The sequence below is a fragment of the Notamacropus eugenii genome, chromosome 2 (assembly GCF_028372415.1).
Source record: "Notamacropus eugenii isolate mMacEug1 chromosome 2, mMacEug1.pri_v2, whole genome shotgun sequence".
NCBI classification, from domain to species: Eukaryota; Metazoa; Chordata; class Mammalia; order Diprotodontia; family Macropodidae; genus Notamacropus; species Notamacropus eugenii.
This window is the reverse complement of record NC_092873.1, coordinates 75,099,480-75,107,492: the sequence shown is the minus strand read 5'-3', so window position 1 is coordinate 75,107,492 and position 8,013 is coordinate 75,099,480. Positions and strand designations below refer to the sequence as shown.

The 8,013-nt window shown below is 36.2% G+C and overlaps 1 pseudogene; it reads left to right on the top strand.

Moving 5' to 3' along the window:
* The first annotated feature begins 7,073 nt into the window (after nt 1-7,073).
* LOC140525540 (histone H3.3A-like) lies at nt 7,074-7,593 on the top strand (annotated as a pseudogene).
* Nucleotides 7,594-8,013: the final 420 nt, after the last annotated feature.

Here is an 8,013-nt window from a genome sequence, read left to right as displayed (position 1 = left end):
CTACCAGTATTTCCTTACAACATGGGTTAGGCTCTTGCCTCCTCTGTTAGGGATTAGTTTTCTCCAAAAGGAGACAAAGTGATCTTTGCTTCCCTCATGTAGCTTCATGGTCGCCTAAGGGCATAAAAAGTCCCGTCTAAGTGGGGTTGGATACTTGGTGGATACTCACGACTTGGGAGTCTCCATACACTCTGTATGAGTTTAGCAAAACTAGGATTTGCTGTGACATTCCTCTTAGTCCTTCAAGTCCAGAGATGCTGATCCCATCACTGTAGCCCTGAGCTGTAACTATTTATTCTCTTTGACTTTTGCTCACCCCTTATTTTACTTTGATACTTGTTAGAACTGTTTCTCTGGGGTCAATCTCTATGTAAATGATGCAACAATCTCTATATCCAGCCCTAGTCTCTTTCCTAACTCCTCTCTCAACATGCCTACTGGACATTCTGGATGGTTTGCAGGCACTTAAAACATAATATGTTCAAAACAATTTATGTCTCCCCAAACCTCCTTTTCAAAAAGTCCTTATTTTTGTTAAGGGTACCACCATCCTTCTAGTCATCCAGATTAACAACCTTAGTGTTAAACTTGACTCTTCATTCTTTTTCACCACCATATCCAATCAGCTGTCAAGTCTTGTTGGCTCTATCACAACAATATCTCTTGTATCCATTTCCTTCTCTCTACTCATATGGCTATCTCCTATAGTTCAGGCCTTTATAATTTCTAACCTGGACTATTATACTGGTCTTCCAATTGGTTTCCTGTCTCAAGTTTCTTCTCTCTCTAGGCCATTCTACAAGAGATGATCAAGTGATTTTCCTTAAGTTCAAGTCTAACCATGTTCAATATAAACTCCTCTGTTTGTCATTCAAAGCCTTCCACAACTTGTTCCCAGTGTTTCTAACATTTAATATCCCCATATTTCTAAAACTCGCTATGTATTACTACTGCACTCTATGATCCAGCCCAGGGGTAGGGATCCTGCAGCCTTGAAGTCACATGTGGCCATTTACCTCCTCAGGTATGGCCCTTTGACTGAATCCAAACTTCACAGAACAAATCCAGGATTTTTGCTTTTGAGGCCACAGATTTCCCATCCTTGACTAAGCAAACTAGGCTTCATTCTGCTTCTCAAACCTAACATTCTATCTTCTATCTCCAAGCCTTTGCCCTGTCTATCTCCCAAGTTTAAAATGTACCCCTTCAGTATCTCTGACTCTTAGAATTTCTCATTTCCTTCAAAATTCTGCTTACTCACCACCTTCTACATCAAAGGTGTCAAACACAGAGCCTGTGGGCCTCATGTGACCCAAGTAATGCTGGAACCACATTGCAATGTAATGAATAAATATTTAACAAAACAAATAAAATATAGATAACATTACATTTTAAAACTAAGTCAATATGCAGCCCACAGCAATACTGTAGAGATTAGAAGTCCCCTTTCTATTTGATTTTGACTCATAGGTGTTCTTTATACATAGATATTCTACATAGGCATTCTTCCTAAATACCTTCCCCTAGCTACTAGTGCCTTCCCCTTTCAAAAAAAATTACTTTATACTTACCTTACATAAAATTTGTACATACTTATTGTATGTTTTGTTTCCCTAATATGTCATCTTCTTAAAGGTCAACACTATTCCGTTTTTGTCTTTGTATTCTCAGTACCTGGCACAGAGTAGGTCCTTAATAAATGCTTACTTATTAATTCAGAATGTTTAGATTGAGTGTTTAGAAGGAGAAGAGAAAAGGGCCCCTGGGTACATTTGTGTATAGGGAGTTGAACAAGGGTGATGACCTAGGAAAGTAAACTGAGAAAGACAGATAGAGGGAAAACCAGGAGAGAACAATGGAATATATTATTCAGGGAAGAGAGGGTGTCCAGAAATTGAGAGCTGTCCATAACATTGAATACTACAGAAAAGTCATGAAGGACAAGGACTAAGAAAAGGTTATTGGATTTTATAAATAGACAATTAATGTATTTGGAGAGAATACTTTTAGTTGAACAAAGAGGCCAGAAGAGAGATTGCATAAGGCTGAGAGTGAATTTGACGTGGAAATTGTGGATGATGAGGAAGAAATAGGGAGCATTCCTCAGAGCTTGACTATAAATGGGAGGAGAAATATAGAATGGGAGCTTTGTGAAATGGTAAAAAATAAGGGAAGGATTTTTTTTTAAGCTGATGAAATCTATGTTTATAAGCAGAAGGGAAGAAGGCAGTCGATAAGGTAAAATTGAAATTTGAAGAGAAAGAGCATGATTTGAAAGGACACTAGGGAAAAGTGGAGGGGATGGGATCAAGGGCACATCTTGAAAGAGACTCAAAGAGAAAAGAGAAGGTTTTGAATAGATTCCAAGGAGCATGGAACAAAGAGTTAGAAAAGAATAAAAGGATGTACATATAGAAGTGAAAGTCCACCTGAGTTTACATAATGTATATTTGAGTGAACTTAGCATATATATACACATATATGTATATATATGTGTGTACATATGTATTTATATATATATATATGCTTCCTCTGCATTCAGTAGCACATAAGTAGAAGAGATAGAGAGTAGAAGTAATTCAGGGCTGTGGTTTGGAAAGGGTTGGTTAGTGATTCAACAGATAAGGAAAAATATTTAGTAGTAGAGAACCATGTGAAGTAAATTTGAAGTCAAGATTTTAAAGGGAAATAAACAAAAAATTAATTGAAAACTAAATAATTTAAACCTAGAGAATGAGTGGGTTAAAAAACAAATCATAGAAACAATCAACAACTTCATTCAAGAGAATGACAATAATGAGACAATCTACCAAAACTTATGGGATGCATTGAAAGCAATTCTTAGGGGAAGTTTTATATTATTAAACACCTATATGAATAAAATAGAGAAAGAAGAGATCAATGAATTGGGCATGCAGCTGAAAAAGTTAGAGAAAAATAAATTGAAAATCCCCAAGTAAATACCAAATTAGAAATACTGAAAACCAAAGAAGAGATTAATAAAATTGAAATTAAGAAAACTATTGAACTAATAAATAAAACTAAGGGTTGGTTTTATGAAAAAAACTAATAAAATTGATAAACCTTTGGTCAATTTGATTAAAAAAAGAAAGAAGAAAACCAAGTTGCCAATATCAAAAATGAAAAGGGTGAACTCACCTCCAATGAGGAGGAAATTAAAATAATAATTAGAAATTACTTTTCCCAACTCTATGTCCTTCCGTTCGACAATCTGAATGAGATGGGTGAGTATTTTAAATATATATATAAATTGCCCAAATTAACAGAATAGGAAGTTGAATACTTAAATAACCCCATCTCAGAAAAAGAAATTGAACAAGCCATCAAGAAACTTCCTAGGAAAAAGTCTCTAGGGCCAGATGGATTTACAAGTGAATTCTATCAAATATTTAAAGAAGAGTTAACTCCAACAATATAGAGACTATTTGAGAAAACTGGTGAAGAAAGGGTCCTATCAAATTCTTTTTATGATACAAATATGGTTCTGATACCATAACAAGGAAGAGCCAAAACAGAGAAAGAAAATTATAGACCAATTTCTCTAATGAATATAGATGCAAAAATTTTAAATAAGATATTAATAAAAAGAATACAGCAGCTTATCACAAGAATAATACATTATGATCAGGTAGGGTTTATAGCAGGAATGCAAGGCTGGTTCAATATTAGGAAAACTATCAGCATTATTGATCATATCACCAACAAAACTAAAAGAAACCATATGATTATCTCAATAGATACAGAGAAAGCTTTTGACAAAATACAACACTCATTCCTATTGAAAACACTGGAGAGCATAGGAATAAATGGAGCCTTCTGTAAAATAATAAGCATTATCTACCTAAAACCATCAGCAAGCATTATATGTAATGGGGACAAGCTAGATGCATTTCCAATAAGATCAGGGGTGAAACAAGGGTGTCCATTATCACCACTGTTATTCAATATGGTACAAGAAATGTTAACTTTAGCAATCAGAGAAGAAAAGGAAATTGAAGGAATTAGAACAGGCAAAGAAGAAATTAAGTTATCACTCTTTGTAGATGATATGAAGATATCCTTAGAGAATCCCAGAGAATCAAGTAAAAAAACCTACTTGAAATAATAAACAACTTTGGCAAAGTTTCAGGTTACAAAATAAACCCACATAAATCATTTGCATTTCTGTATATTATTAACAAAACCCAACAGCAAGAGATAGAAAGAGAAATCCCATTTAAAGCTACAATAGATACTACAAAATATCTGGTAGTCTTCCTGCCAAAACAAACCCAGGGACTATATGAATACAATTGCAAAACACTTTTCACACAAGTAAAGTCAGATCTAAGTAAGTGGAAAAATATCAATTGCTTATGGGTAGGCTGAACTAATATAATAAAAATGACAATTCTACCTAAATTAATTTACTTATTCAGTGCTATACCAATCAAGCTACCAGATAATTATTTTCTAGAGCTAGAAAAAATAGTATCAAAATTCATCTGGAAAAACAAAAGGTCCAGAATATCAAGGGAACTGATGAAAAGAAATGCGAGGGAAGGTGGCCTAGCCCTCCCAGATCTCAAATTGTATTATAAAGCAGCAATCATCAAAACCACTTGGTACTGGCTAAAAAATAGATGGGTAGACTAGTGGAGTAGGTTAGGTACTCAAGACACAGTAGTCAACGAATACAGCAATCTACTGTTTCATAAACTCAAGGACCCCAGCTTCTGGTATAAAAACTCATCGTCTAACAAAAATTGCTGGGAAAACTGGATAACAGTGTGGTGGAAACTGGGCATAGACCAATGACTGACACTGTACATAAGAATAAAATCCAAATGGATGCATGATCTAGGTATGAAGACAGATACTATAAACAAATTATGGGAGCAAGGAATAGTGTATGTCAGAATTACTGAGAATGGAGAAATTTATTACCAAGTAAGAGATAGAGAACATTGTGAAGTACAAAATGCATAATTTTGATTATGTTAAATTGAAATGTTTTTGCACAAACCAACCCAATGCAACCAACATTAGAGGGGAAACAGAAAATTGTGAAAGAAGTTTTACAACTTGTGTCTGTGATAAAGCCCTCATTTCTAAAATGAATAGAGAACTGAGTAAAATTTACAAGAATACAAGTCATTCCCCAATTGATAAATGGTCAAAGAATATGAACAGGCAGTTTCAGAGGAAGAAATTAAAGCTATCCATAGTCATATGAAAAAAATGCTCTAAATCACTGTTGATTAGAGAGATGCAAATCAAAACAATTCTGAGGTACCATATCACACCTATCAGATTAGCTAACATGACAAAACAGGAAGATGACAAATGTTGGAGAAGACATGGGAAAGTTGGAACACTACTTCATTGTTGGTGGAGCTGGGAGCGGATCCAACTGTTCTGGAGAGCAATTTGGAACTATACCCAAAAGGGTACAAAAATGTGCATACCCTTGGACCTAGCAATACCACTTCTAGGACTATATCCCAGAGAGATCATTAAAATGGGAAAAGGTCCCACATGTATAAAAATATTTATAGCAGCTCTCTTTGTGGTGGCCCAAAACGGGAAATCAAGGGGATGTCCATCAATTGGGGAATGGCTGAACAAGTTATGGTATATGAATGTAATGGAATATTATTGTGCTATAAGAAATGATGAACAGGAAGACTTAAAGAGAGAAGAGAAGGTTTAGAATAGATTCTGAGGAGAGCAGAACAAATTATATGTATTTAATGAGAGTAATAAGAATAAGAAAAATAAGAAGGTAGAACCTATATAAGATTGTGTGCTGTCTAGGGAAGGATGGAGGAGGTAAAGGGGAAGGAGGGGGAAAAATCTAAGATATATGGAAGGGACTGTGGAAAACTGAGAACAAATAAATTAATTAAAAAAGATTTTAAAGGGAAAAAATTAAATCAAGAGGGTGGTTGATTGTCTGAGAAAATAAGCAGAGATCAAAGTGTACAGAACAGTCTTTTATCTCCTCTTGATATGAGTAACTCAGTATCAGTTAAAATAAGTGGTTGCCTCTGAGTTCTCTCCCACCCCCACACCAATTACTCCTAAGGCCAACCATATATAAAGAATAGATCCCTTTTTCTACTCTCTCCTGAGTCTAACAAATTTCTCTTTTCTACTTGCAAAGCCTGACACAGAGAGAAATAAGTTGCTCTGTTATATTTGCAGAGGCAGTTGCATTAACTAAGAGACAAAAATCAAACCAAACTCTTTTCCTAATTCTATTCAGGGGTGGGGAACCTACAGCCTCAAGGCCACATGAAAAGGGCACCCTTGAGGACCTAGAGGGCCACATGTGACCTTGAGGCCACAGGTTTCCCATCCTTGTATATAAAGCTAACTATAGGCTCCTGTTAAAAGAGATCTTTCCTTTAAAATTCTCCCCATAGTTATGTGTTCCTGCCTCTACTTAAGAGAGCATAACTCCAGTGGGTTGGCCATATTGTTTGAATGTAAAACCTATGCTTGCCAAGAAGACTATTTTATGGAAAATTCATGGCAAGGCAAGCGTTTACATGGTGGTAAGAAGAAGCAATATAAGGACATTCTCAAGGTCTTTTAAGAACTTTGGAATTGATTGTGTAATATGAAAGACATTGGCACAGGATCACTCAGCATGGTGCATCCACATCAGAGAAGGTGCTGTGCTCTATGAGCAAAGCAGCATTGAAATAGCTCAAAAGAAATGCAAGATGCACAGAGTAAGAGAATCCACCTCAAATGTTCACTTGGACTATTTGTGACCGACCTGTGACAGACCATTCCGAGCTCATATTGGTCTGATCAACTATACTCCAACACACTGAAACTTTACTCTAGAATAGTGATGTCATTTTGGTTCCCCTTCGAGAATGAAGAACAACCAACCAACCAACCATGTGTTCCTGAATTAAGCTTATCCAGACCTGTACTCTAAATTGTAAGTTGATGTTCACTGCTTCAGCTGCTGTAGCCCTCCAGCGCTAGGGCCGCCTCTCGCTCTTCCAACCCAAGTGGAAAGAGAGGGGGGGGGTGTGCAAGAAGTTTTCAGGAACATGGTTCCTACCAAGCAAACTGCCCATAAATCCACTGGTGGTAAAGCCCCCAGGAAGCAGCTCACTACAAAAGCCGCTCTCAAGAGTGCACCTTCTACTGGAGGGAGTCAAGAAACCTCATCACTACAAGCCCGGGGAACTGTGGCTCTTCGTGAAATCTGACATTATCAGAAGTCCACTGAACTTCTGATTCGTTAACTTCCCTTCCAGTGTCTGGTGCCTGAAATTGTTCAGGACTTCAAAACAGATCTGCACTTCCAGAGTGCAGCAATTGGTGCTTTGCAGGATGCAAGTGAAGCCTATTTGGTTGGCCTGTTTGAGGACACCAACCTATGTCCTATCCACACCAAACATGTCACAATCATGCCAAAAGCTATCCAGCTAGCACACCGCATACGTGGAGAACGTGCTTAAACTTCACTATGATGGGAAACATTCTTCATTCTCAAAACAGAAAAAAATCTCTTCTTCCTGTTATTGGTAGTTCTGAATGTTAGATATTTTTTCCCATGGGATCAAAAGGTACCTAAGTATATGACTGCAAATGGAAAAATGGGAGACAGAATCAAGTATTAGCAAGTTTCTTCCATTTTCATTTGTGCGTGAATTTTGAATATAAATACGAGGACATAAAGCATTAATGAGGTCAAAAAACTGTTTCTGTGAACAAGTTTCAACGATTCAACTTTATAGCAATTATAAATAAACATGTTAAATTTTTCTGGACAATGCCAGCATTTGGATTTTTTTAAAAAGTAAATTTCTTATTGATGGCAACTAAATGGTATTTGTAGCATTTTTATCATATGGTAGATTCCATCCATTCACTATACTTTTCTAAATGAGTTGTCCTAACTTGCAAGTACATGTTTTTAATGTTGTCTGTCTTCTGTGCTGTTCCTGTAAGTTTGCTATTAAAATACATTAAACTACATTAAAA